Below are 13,733 nucleotides of genomic sequence, written 5' to 3' on the forward strand. Positions count from 1 at the left end.
CAGTTTGCCCTGAATGTGCAGTTTGCAGGGCAGCACAGTGGCTAAATGGTTAGCACTTCTGCCTTTATATCACTAGGGTCATGAGTTCAATGCCCAACCATAACCTGTTTAGTGACGGATGTGAGTTCTCTGTACAGTGCTGCAGAATTAGAGGCGCTACTTAAATAAATGATAATAATAATACCCCAGAAATATTCAGGTGAATGAAATACTACCAATTTACATTTTAATAGCGCTGCATATCTCAGAATACCAAAAACCGGCAACTAAAGGGTTAACTAGGTGACCAAGAGAAGGGCGGGAACGCGCCGCATGCACGAGCTCCCCAGCAGCTGCTGACACGCTCGCGCTTCGCCTGGATGCTTAAATCATTGCTCCCTCCTCGAGGGATCTAATTGGCCAAGCGCCTGGAGCCCGTTACGCCCTCCATGCACAACACTTACACACACACCCTGCACATGGGGAGGGGGCGTGCCGAAGAATTTCACACCACGTGACATCAGCTGGCATCGGAGCCGGGAATGTGTGAGCTGCAGAGCAGCGGGGACCTCAGAGGGAGAAGACGTACGGGGATAAACTGTCATCCAGGTACCCGGCTGTAGCCTCAGTGTGTCCTGTGTGTAGTGCCCGGCCCTGCCCGCAGGTGTCATGTGCACTCACTCATGTACTCATGTACACTCACTTACTCCTCACTCACAGCTCACTCATGTACTCACACCTCACTCATGTACTCTCTCTCACAGCTCACTCATGTACTCACACCTCACTCATGTACTCTCTCTCACAGCTCACTCATGTACTCACACCTCACTCATGTACTCTCTCTCACAGCTCACTCATGTACTCACACCTCACTCATGTACTCTCTCTCACAGCTCACTCATGTATTCACACCTCACTCATGTACTCTCACTCACAGCTCACTCATGTACACACTCACACCTCACTCATGTACTCTCACTCCTCACTCATGTACCCTCACTCATGTACTCTCACTCACTCCTCACTCATGTACTCTCACTCACAGCTCACTCATGTACTCTCACACCTCACTCATGTACTTTCACTCACACCTCACTCATGTACTCTCACTCACTCCTCACTCATGTACTCTCACTCACAGCTCACTCATGTACTCTCACACCTCACTCATGTACTTTCACTCACAGCTCACTCATGTACTCTCACTCACAGCTCACTCATGTACTCTCACTCACAGCTCACTCATGTACTCTCACTCATGTAGATGTACACTCACACCTCACTCATGTTCTCTCACTCACGTAGATGTACACTCACACCTCACTCATGTACTCTCACTCATGTAGATGTACACTCACACCTCACTGAACAGTGTCAGGCAGTCAGTGTCTCCAGCACTGGTGGAACTATATGTCCTATCTTTGTAGTCTCTACAGCTGGACAGATGCAGGTTATATGACAGGTTTATTAGCTGTCATTCTTCTTAGCATCACCTGTAGGGAATGTAATGCACACAGCAGTCTTAAGACTTGTTACATTGTATATGTGGCTTTTATGTACTGAATCTTATATGCATCTGTATACACTGTCTATCTCATATCTATCCATACATACACACATGCGACTGTGTCTATATTGGCAAAGTTTATAGACATATGAGGTACTCTTTCTGTCTCTGCATGGATGGCATAGCAGTGATCCTGCTAAATATATGTTTATAGTATCCTGCAGTATTCATTTACATTCTAAGTTTTTGTTTATGGGGTAGCGATGCAGTCTCCAATGTTATGTATCCTATTTACTGTACCCTACTAGTAAGGGCACTACAGGTATGCCAATCTGCACACCTGGGGTTTTCTTGTACACCTAAATTAATGACCTAGATACATTTAGATGAAAATAAATTTATATTCAAAATCATTCTAAATATATCAATATACATAGTCCTAAGTAGCATTGCTGTTTTCTGGCATCTGGGTAATGACATGTGCAGGTTTGACACTAGACATTTATGTGCTGATTTTATTTCAATAAACTTATATATACATAACTTTATGTTGCATAGCATTATATCTACAGTAACTAGTAACTTTGTTTCTATACTGGCACCTAAAGTATTCCCACCCTTTTTCCCTATTCTCTGGTATATGGTATACACAAGTCATTGCTGTAATTGCACTTAAAGATGGAATTCTATAGAAGTGGATCTAACTGTTCTTAAGATAGAGGTAACTTAACTCCATGTTTAATAAATATAACAGTGTTTGGGTTTTAAACTAGAGGTAGCACTAGATTCATTGTTATATACACCCTCCTCATTAGAGTGATGCTAGATATTAAGACACACAACTGATGATTATGAATAGTGTAGGCTTGTACTGAAACCTGTCAATCACTGGTGGACACTTCTGTAACCTACTGCACAGGTAAATGTGCAGAAAATGAGTTGTAGCTCATAACAGATCAGATTCACAGTTTTCCATAAATATACAGTACCTCTGTATATCTCTGAAAAGCATGTTATCCCATTTAATAAAACAAAAATATTGGCATGTAGCTGTCAAAATGCATTTGCCCTGACTGTGTGGACTCATTTTGGTAACATTTGCAGATTTGTTTCTTGCCTCAATTTTTTTTTTCTTTTTATGACACTGTAAGACCATTTCAAACAAATAGCTGCCTTTATTGGCCACTGACAACAGATACTTGTCATTGTATATTTACAGTCACATAGCTATCTAACATGATATACATTCTCATGCCAAATGTCCTGGGTTGTCTTGGCATTAGTTGCAGATATGGCTGATTCCCATCAGCACCATGTACTAGAGTTAATGTTACAGTTCATTCATGCTTCTACTTTGTACACTTGATATATCCGGCCCACATAAGCAATTATGTAACTTAATGTACGCAGTTAACTTATTTTTCTATATGTTTAAATGTGTTTTGATGGAAAAGTTCAAGTTTAATAGTCAACTGACATAAACATGACTGCAATAGCAACAAACCCATCTAAAACTGTCAAAATGTAACCTCTTAGTTTCATAATAACGAATGCTGTAAGTTTTGAAGGCAACATTTAAAAACGTGAGCACAATCAATAAAAGTAAACATAACCCTCTGCTTACCATTTGAAATGCATCATTGAGGAGAGCAATTATCTGTTCTTATTTCCCTGCAAATGTTACACTATTGTGAAGGAACTGAATTGTTTTGGGCTTCTTTTTATCATGGTTACTTTTTGCTTAGAGGAATCTGTTTACCATAACATCTGAATTGTTGGTTTACTTTGGTCTGTGTGTTTTTTGTTTACTGATGTAAAAGATAAGCAGGAGGATTTGATGATATTCAGTGTTTTGGAAGCGGGTACCAGCGTTTGGTCTACTAATACTGTAAGCGGCTTCTGTGGAACAAATGTACATAATTTAAAATATCTTTTGTCTGAATTTTTTTTGTTGCCTCTGTGTTAAAGCTTTGTAAGGAAGTTCAGTGGTGAGCTTGCTTATAGGATATACACATTTAATGCAAATTAATGCAATATGAAAATATATAGTTGTAAAAGAATTGCATCACAACAGACATGGTGATGCTTGACATCGACACACAACTGTGCTAGATAATGAGATTAGATACAACTTATTGTCCTCTATAATGGCATTCACATAGCTAATGTATTTAACAAAATGGCTGCTGGTGCCTAACTTTTGAGGTAAATAAATTCATATCTCCCTGGCTCCTTAAAGGCTAACTCCACCCACAATTAAAGATGTAGGTTTTGGTGGTATTGGTTGATATAAAATAAAATACAAATTTTTATTTGTGCCTTGATAAATCATAAGGTACCACAGGGGCATGTAAGATAGACAATACAGACATGAAAAGAAAGGGTAAGGAGGGATTTGCTCATGACAACAGCTTATATACTGTTTAGAAGAGGGCACAGCTGAAGCAAGAGTGTGGCTGATAATGGAGATTGAGCCAGTTGTGAGGGTGCTTTGGTGTGAGTAGTATATCTGGGAATAAGTATCCATATATGGACAGGGTTAGGTGTTTGACCTGAGTGTTTGACAGACCATCTACATGCGCAGCCAAATTGGCGTTACCACAAACGGCTGGATCCTGTGGGTCCTAATGAGTGCTGTTGGCCAATGATCAGATGTTAGTTGGGATTGCCAGTAGTTTTGAGCCATCACACTTGATTCATTATTGGCAATTTGACCTAAACCAACCAAAATAGTCATCCATACTGTTATTGGCACATTGCGCTGAATGTTTTGCAGTATACTTGAATGCTATCTAATTAGCTTCACTTTGCCTAACAGGGAGATGATAATCAGAATAGTTACTGGTAGAAGAGACTTTAGCCAGAGTTACACATTATACCTCAGGAGATTCTTTTAGTTGGGAGTCTCAATGCTCCGTTTCAGTCATTTTAATTTCTTTATGGATATAAAATATGTTTTGTCTATAAAGTTGGAGGTTTGTCAAAATGTCTGATGCTGTCTTCACATGTGGTGGTGGTTCCATGGTCTTGAGATTTTGGCAATGTCTTACAAATTATAGGTCTTTACAGAGTAAAAATAAGCTGCTTTGACTATTGCTCTGCGCTGTTCTGTTTGTCATAATTCACCACTATATTTTACTGCTTTTAAAGTCTGGCCACTACCATATTAGGTGAATTTAGTTTTAGTATTGAATCAATGTTTTTGTTTAGCAGAAACCTGCTTTTCTAACTTGCTAGGAAAAGTGAATGTTGCATCTAAACTGGTTTGACCTAGAAGTAAGTTAAAGGATTTCATTGTATTTATACTAGGTAAGAAACAGTGTCCTCTTGGTTTGAAAGGAAAACTCCGGTCTCTTCTCACTATAAATCCCTGCTTCAAATCTATTCTTTTAAGTGAAATAGCTTGATTCTCTCCCCTGAGACCTTTGCCTCTGCTAAATCCTCACCCTCATGTTCCCTACTGCTTACTGTATTAAGGCAATAGAAAATGTTGGGACCAAGTCAGACAGTGGCTTCCATTTATAATTTTAAACATGCAGACAAGACATCTTCTCTTGACAATCTAGAGCACACATGCTCATGACTTTCAAAAATGAAGAAAGTATCATTCCTTTTTCTGGATTTTATTTCTTCCCATCTTTGCTACCCAATGTAACCTCTTTGTGTATTGTAACCAAGGACTGTAATTCTCCATGGAGACGGATATTACATGAGTCAATTCTGTGATAATATTCACAGCTGTTCACTGAATTCTTATGCAGTCATTTCCAGAGGAAAACCTATTGTTTAGTCCGAGTTGGTTGAATAAATGTTTATACCCATAATGCACGAGGGACTGAGAGGAAACCCTGAGGTCCATACACTTGCTGATTTAATGTAGCATGTGTATAATTGTTTGAAACTTCCTATTGAGTAGTGGCAAGAAAGAGATGCCTTTTTGACCATGAAAATTGTTTTTCGGGGAGAGACCAAATCCAACAAGAAATGTGGGCACTGCAACAAAGGCGTTCAACTTATTACGGGGCATATTAGTAGAGGTTGTTCCTAAAATGCATTGGCAGCATTTTGTTCTCTTATTGTAATTTTTTAACAAGCTAATGTCCACCTACTACTATTATTAATTCACATATATTTTTATAACTTTAGAGATTCTAATAGAGAGGTACAATTTGAAGGCCCACCAGAAAGAAGTATATTTCATACCAGATTTCCTGTAAGTCCATTGCAGTGGTAGTCCAAATAGTGCAATAACTCGCACTATGACAGGTAACACAATTATGCTGGCGAAACACTATACAATACTGTGAAATTGGCCTATCAACATGTGTGCACCCATGAAATGAGGGTGATGCTGAGGAATTATTCTAATGACTGTGATAGGACCCTTTTTAGATATGCCTGTAAATCTGGTCATCAAACCCTGGATAACCACTGTTGGTCAGTGTGTGTGGTCATCTGTCAACAACAACAGCCCTCTATGTTATTAGGCCGTTTGGACAAATTTGGCCAAACTACAAACAGATCCTGGTGCTCAGAAGGATCATTGTGTCTAGGTTTACATGCAACTGGAGAAACAAAAAAATAGAATTCAGTAGCAAGTCGCATATAGAATCCAGCATTATACTTGAAAGGGTCAGAAAAGATGTACATTCATTAACGTGAACAGAAATGACTCTCAAAGATCAGAGGCAAGCAGTCAAGATTGCTGCCTGACTCATGCAATTTGTCCAATGCTGACATGCAATGTCAGTCTTATTCAGATAAATAATTTATCTTGCTGTATTCCAAGCTGAAGCACAAGTAAATTGCAGGAGAAATAGTGCATAATAGTGATCAATTCATGTCCATGATTGCATATCTCGTTGCTGTTCATCTGTACAGGGATGCAAGAAAATGTCTGCTTCTCCTTGTGGTCTCTATGTGCCACATACATCACAGCTTTCTGTGTGGATAACACACAGCACAATATAGTGATCTATTGATCTTTATGCTGCACTGTTTCCCCCATGGCGCTCTCACCGGACACAACAAAAGGTGCTGCTCATCACCTAGCATACATTTTTCTCATTTTAAGGACGTCTGTTTTATAGTTTGATTTTAGATTTAGTGTCCCTTTAAGTATTTTACCTTTTTTTGCGACCTTTCAAGACCAATATTAACTGATGCAGTTCAGGATCTAATTATTCAGGATTTTCTTTGCAAAAAATGACATTGTGCAGTGGAACATATTTAAAAACATTAGTTTGTTATACTGGTCAAGCTGTGTAGCAGTAAATAAATAGATCAACCTTATTGTAAAGTTCAGGACCTGAATTAAGTCTTTTCATATTCTCTCCTGTATTTATATGTTTAGTAATGTCTTTATATGAAATAAGTGTATTGCTGTTCATACAGTTATGCTGTCTATGAAACTAATAATTCTACAAAATAATTATAATCACAATGGCCTATCCGAAACTGTATGACAAATCTTTTCTGGGTCTGAAATTAATGGTTAATAAAAACATGGCAATATGAGGGGAAATTGTTATCTATTAAGATGGTTAATGGGAAGATCCACCTGTAAAATTTATTTTCAAAATAAAGTAAAAATATACCTTTTGGTTTAAGGTATGTAATGTACGTTTTAATTGCTATTCTAAGATTGTCTTCCTGCGATTCGTACACCCTAATAAATATACCCTACAGTTTAATTGGTAACTTCTCCCTAGCGTAAAGATACCAAATCCCAATATGGAAGATTTGTTTCAGTTATAGGGCCAAAAACAAAGGTTTTTATGCTATTACTTTTCATGAAGAAGCCAGCTACAAATACCTACTATTTACCTTATTATGGTAGCTCATTGTATTGATCCCTTACCCACTGGATTCAAAATACAGTCATGACCAAAAGTTTTGAGTATGACACAAGTGTTGGTTTTCACAAAGTTTGATGCTTCAGTGTTTTTATACCTTTTGTCAGATGTTGGTATGGTATACTGAAGTAAAATTCCAAGCATATAAAAAGTGTCAAAGGCTTTTTATTGACAATGACATTAAGTTTATGCAAAGAGTCAATATTTGCAGTGTTGACCCTTCTTTTTGAAGACCCCAGCAGTTCGCTCTGGCATGCTGTCAATGAACTTCTGGGCCACATACTGACTGATAGCCGTCCATTCCAGCCTAATCAATCCTTGGAGTTTGTCAGAATTTGTGGGTTATTGTTTGTCCACCCACCTCTTGAGGATTGATTACAAGTTCTCAATGGTATTAAGGTCTGGGGAGTTTCCAGGCCATGGACCCACAATTTCAATGTTTTGATCCCCTAGCCACTTAGTTATCACTGGTGCCTTATGACAATGTGCTCTGTCATGCTGGAAAAGGCATTGTTCGTCACCAAACTGTTGTTGGATGGTTGGGAGAAGTTGCTCTTGGAGGATGTTTTGGTACCATTCTTTATTCATGGCTGTGTTCTCAGGCAAAATTGTGAGTGAGCCCACTTCCTTGGCTGAGAAGCAACCCCACACAAGAATGCTCTCAGGATGCTTTACTATTGGCATGACACAGGACTGATGGTAGTGCTCACCTTTCCTTCTCCAGGCAAGCATTTTTTTCCATATGCCCCAAACAATCTGAAAGGGGATTCATCAGAGAAAATTACTTTACCCCAGTCCTCAACAGTCCAATCCCTGTACTTTTTGCAGAATATCAGTCTGTCCCTGATGTTTTTCCAGGAGAGAAGTGGCTTCTTTGCTGGCCTTTTTGACACCAGGCCATCTTTCAAAAGTCTTCACCTCACTGTGCTTGCAGATGCACTCGCACCTGCCTGCTGCCATTCCTGAGCAAGCTCTGCACTGGTGGTACACCGATCCCGCAGCTGAATCAATTTTAGGAGGCGGTACTGGCAATTGCTGAATGTTCTTGGGTGTCCTGAAGCCTTCTTCACAGCTATTGAACCTCTCTCCTTGAAGTTCTTGATGATCCGATAAATGGTTGATTTAGGTGCAATCTTACTAGCAGCAATATCCTTGCCTGTGAAACCCTTTTTGTGCAACACAATGATAACTGCACGTGTTTCCTTGCAGCCAACCAAGGTTAAGAGAGGAAGAACAATGATTTCAAGCACCACCCTCCTTTTAAAGCTTCCAGTCTGTTATTCTAACTCAAATCAGCATGACAGAGTGATCTCCAGCCTTGTCCTCGTCAACACTCACCTGTGTTAATGAGAGCATAACTGACCCGATGTCAGCTGGTCCTTTTGTGGCAGTGCTGAAATGCAGTGGAAATGTTGTTTTTGGGATGAAGATAATTGTCTTGGCAATGAGGGACTTTGAAATGAATTGCAATTCATCTGATCACTCTTCATGACATTCTGGAGTACATGCAAATTGCCATCATAAAACCCGAGGCAGCAGACTTTGTGAAAAATAATATTTGTGTCCTTCTCAACTTTTGGCCATGACTGTACAATGGAACCCATTATCCACCAGCATTTGCCTCTGTGGTCGGGTGTGTTTGGCTTATTATTATTAGTATTATTATTATTATTTTTGACTTATAAGGCACCACAAACGGTCCGCAGCGCCGTACATTACATATACAGAAAACAGAAGCAAGACACAACAAAAATATACAAACACAGGTGACAGGGTAAAGCAAATCAGATTATATCTGACAGATAGTGAAAGGGATGGTAGAAATCAGCAAGAAGAAGGCCGAAGCTTAAGAAAACAGGGCTAGCGAAGCAGGCCAAGAGGTACAGAGGGTGAAGGAACAGTAGAAGGAGCACACAAGGAAAGAGGGCCCTGCTCATGAGAGCTTACAACCTAAAGGGAAGGCTTGTAACACATTGTTTCTGAAGCTGCATGTTCCATTTACTTACAGTTTTATCACATCAGGGTAAGTGGTGTGTACTTCATCTCCCTCGTCTCCCCACCTGCAAATGCAAGCACTCTGTGTCATTGGCGTTTAATGCAACATAGGTTGGTAAGAGGTCTTGGAGCCAACTGGCTAAGGAAAGAAACTGATTTGATTATGTTAAGCTTCTTCTTCAGCTACATTTGTTCTAATGTTATGGGAAATCATGTGACAAGGATGCATCATACACTTCTGTATTCGGCACACACTAAGGTACATTTATAAAGGTGTTCTGAAGTATAAAGAGGACATCATTGAATATTTTTCTTCACAGACGATTGCAAGCCTTTAATGAAAAGAGGTTGCTTAGTTTGAATGCCATATGCTGTGCCAGGAACTAACTAAACTATACCGCTGAACCTTTTTAAGTTTTTCCATTCTTGCGTACATTTTGTCTCCTCTTGCACATAAAACATAGTAAATGACTCAGAGTTTGTTAAAGCCACTAAAATGCTTAACAAATGTAGTGTTGCAATTACTTCCTTTTATAGCACTTTACAATATAATATGGGCAGCATGTTGGCTAAGTGGTTACCACTACTGCCTCATAGCGCTGGGGTCATGAGTTCAATTCCTCACCATGGTCTTATCTGTGTGGCGTTTGTATGTTCTCCCTGTGTTTGCGTGGGTTTCCTCCAGGTGCTCCAGTTTCCTCCCAAATTCCAAAAACATACTAGTAGGTTAATTGTTTGCTTTCAAAATTGACCCTAGTCTCTGTGTGCGTGTGTGTGTGTGTGTGTGTGTATATGTTAGGGAATTTAGACTGTAAACTCCAATGGGGCAGGGACTGATGTGAGTGAATTATCTGTACAGCGCAGCGGAATTAGTGGCGCTATATAAATAGCTGATGATGAAGATGATATATTCTATATTAGCTAACTTGTTTGGGCTGTTTTGTGTTGAGTACTCAATAAAGCTGAACAATTGTTTTTGTAAATACAAAAATTGGACTTGTACATTACTAAACTCAGGAGAAGTGAGACTTTCAATTTTTTCATCTCATTTGAAAACCTCAGTTTTCCTTGAACCATTCAGTACCATTGTCTCTGCTGTACCACCAGAGAGACACTTCAGTTTAATGTGGCCTCCATAATGCTGGATCTTAAACACCAAGTAGGGATGCTGTCATGTATATTACTTAGTTAAAACAGTTTTGCTAAACTGACACAGCGTAAGTTTTCTTTAATTCTGTTTTGGCAGCTCTGACCGTGTTATCGGAGTTTAACTGTGTGGGCGGCCTCGGGATAAAAGGTATCAGAATGGGGAAAACTGCCAAGTACAGAACTGGCTTTGTAAATGGAAAACCTTAAAGTGACAATTCAATTTTATTTATTGCACTGTAGGTGGTCCCCTGAGCTCTTCCACATTCCAAGAATTTCAGAGCCCACACCATTGGTCAGTATGCATCACACCTTTCAAAACTGGATATCACATGTAATGTCTAGACAATACGGTTTGTTTTCACTTATTTTCTAAATGCATTTTGTGAACCAGAATGGCCATTTTTAAGCATTTCAACTATGACTATACTACATCTTCAGTTGGCTGGCATGCCGGAGGTTGCCCAATCATGGAGCATAATGTGATCGGCTACAAGGCTATTCCAAATAAATCAAGATGGGTAAACCTAAAGGAGAGCTCTGTGCTGGGCAGCTGCCAGGATAAGAATCCACATAGATGTTAAATTTGCTGCTGACGTCACACTTTTCAGCTCTGCAGATCTAACTGGCTGCACAATTTACTTAGCTACTTAAGAACAAGTGATATTAGTTTTTTAAGGGAGTTGATTGATTAGACTTCCCACAACCATTTTCTGTGGTGTAATATTCAGTCGTGCCAGGAATGCCGTGAACACATACTAAGTTGGACCTTTTGTTGGGTTTTTTTTTTGTGTGTAAAATACACATTTCCGTACTGCACTTGTGCGCCAAAAAATGTGTAGACATATAGTACGTCCATGTGCTAGTTGAGCTACTTATCTACAACCAGACGCCCATTGCTTAGAGAGGCAGAACGGGGGAGGGAAGGGGTGTGTAAGTGTGGGCCAAGTACAGTAATGGCGTACTCTAAATGCGACTAAGTCATACCTGGACACTGATGCATATATGCATCTGTAATGTTGATTATGATGATTCCTGACATGACTTAAATAAATCATCATCACCATTTATTTATATAGCGCCATTAATTCCGCAGCGCTGCACAGAGAACTCGCTCACATCAGTCCCTGCCCCATTGGGGCTTAGTCTAAATTCCCTAATATAGACACACACAGACAGAAACGCAGACTAGGGTGAATTTTGTTAGCAGCCTATTAACCTACTAGTATGTTTTTGGACTGTGGGAGCAAACCAGAGCACACAGAGGAAACCCACGCAAACACGGGGAGAACATACAAACTCCTCACCACTAAGCCATTGTGCTGCTCATGCAAATAAAAAATAGGCGTCCCCTCCACCCTGAAAGTGATCTAAGCACCAGCGCTCATAGCTTTGGCTTGTTGCTGCTATTGCGGAGGGTGAGGTGGGAAGAGAGAGACGAACAGTGTAAGGTCTGGCAACAAAAACCGTAATGGACAGAAATGGACATTTGGTGCATAGATAAAAATTAAAATGTTGGTGTTTGTTCTTTAATCAATATGACACACATACTACCTATAATATTCTGTCTCTTATGTGATTTATACTTATTATTATTTTTTTGCAATAATGTACTAATCTGGCTCATTGTGAAGAGAAGAAATACTGATTCTAAATGGTTCTTCAGCACAGGTTGCATAGGCTTAAACAATTCGGTATGTGCCCTGTGATTGGTTGGTACTTAGGTTTTTAGTGGAGGTAGCCATTCTGTAGGCCTAACCAATACTCACTGAGGCATTTTGTGCCTTACGTCTCAATGGGCGCCCATAAATATTTGTTAGGGCCCCCTAACAGGGTAATATCCACTGTGAGTAGGTGATGGGTATACTTTACATGAGGTGTTATTTGCCCAGTTCACCCTCATACTATTTGCTGTTGTCTGCTCCTCTTCGTGTACATACAAGTTTCCTCTTGAAGGATACAGTTTAGAATTTCTTGGCAGGGACAGGTTACACACTGCTTGTGCCAGATTATATAAAATATCCTCCCTGGAGCGTTTTAAGGCTTGCAAGTGCAGTGACTCTCACAGGTGACTCCACTGAGTGCATGACATTTATCCTGAGCAGTCTGTAGATGTGTCTGTAATTAAATACCATCTGACACCATTCATTCGCTGTCTTTCCCTCCCAAAGCACACAATGATAGAGTTAAAATCTGTCAGGGGAGGTTAAAGCACATTAGCAAAATGCACATATTAGCTGCAGTGTCGATGACAATGGGGACACCGTTTTTTGGCTAGAAAGTTTAAAATCTGGTTATATTAGCAGCTAGTGTTGCAAGACCTTTTCAGAATGAGGGGCATATTCAACTATCTTGGTGGTCCATGATTATGCAGCCGCTGCGCTTTACTGAAGTAATATGGTTCTACAATATCTCGGAAAATTCGCCTTATTGCGGTACCACGTATTACTGTCATTGGTCGTTCCAGCGCGTAATCGCGGACCATCGAGTTAATTGAATAGTCCCCCAATAGTTTTGTGAAACCAAAGCATTTGTTGCAATCAGATAAGGTATTTGTGTTAATCTATACCTTAATGTTTCTCAGGAAAAGGTCGCTAGATTTTGAGGCATTGCTAACATACCACATACTTAGGATATCCCTATGTAGGCACAACTGTGCTAGTTAATGGTGTATAGTCATTCACATACTGAATATAGAAGCTATAATCACTGTTAAACTTGTTCTCCTAAAATCTACAGTTTGCTAGGGTTGACATACTGTACTGTTATAGGTGAAATAAATTGTATATAGTGTAAAATGATTTGCTTATTTTATCTGACATGCATTGTGAAGATTTATGTAGAAACCTTGTATTGATTGACAGCCCTTGTAAAATAAATAAATGCATCTGTTGACAGTTTCTGTGGAAGAACTGTGTAACCCAGAGCAGAGATCGTCAACCTGATACACATATGTGGCCCTCTAACCTTCAAAAGGGCCAAAGATTATTAATCTCATTAAAAAGTTAAACAATATATTTATTCAAAAAACACCCATTAGATTTCCCTACATGTCACTCAAATCCCCAACTTGCCTCAAAACACCCTTTTCCCTTTAAAGCCCCCCTGTACATTATATCATTATCCAAAAAAGTCTCATCCCCACTTGCCATAAAAGACCCCTCAGCCACACCTCTTACCTATTTAATAATAACTGAGGCCAAGGGGGCATGAAGCAGAGAAAAGGACCAGTGAGTCCTAAAGAAGGA

At 39.6% G+C, this 13,733-nt stretch overlaps 1 protein-coding gene across 1 annotated transcript in view; it reads left to right on the forward strand.

Moving 5' to 3' along the window:
- The first annotated feature begins 492 nt into the window (after positions 1-492).
- Positions 493-13,733, forward strand: part of PPP2R3A (protein phosphatase 2 regulatory subunit B''alpha) — a 159,495-nt gene continuing 146,254 nt past the window's right edge. Inside the window, exon 1 of the mRNA XM_075201532.1 lies at positions 493-588. The gene's annotated coding sequence lies outside the window, so the exon portion shown is untranslated. The remainder of the gene's footprint in view (positions 589-13,733) is intronic.

Source organism: Mixophyes fleayi, chromosome 3, assembly GCF_038048845.1.
Source record: "Mixophyes fleayi isolate aMixFle1 chromosome 3, aMixFle1.hap1, whole genome shotgun sequence".
Taxonomy (NCBI): domain Eukaryota; kingdom Metazoa; phylum Chordata; class Amphibia; order Anura; family Limnodynastidae; genus Mixophyes; species Mixophyes fleayi.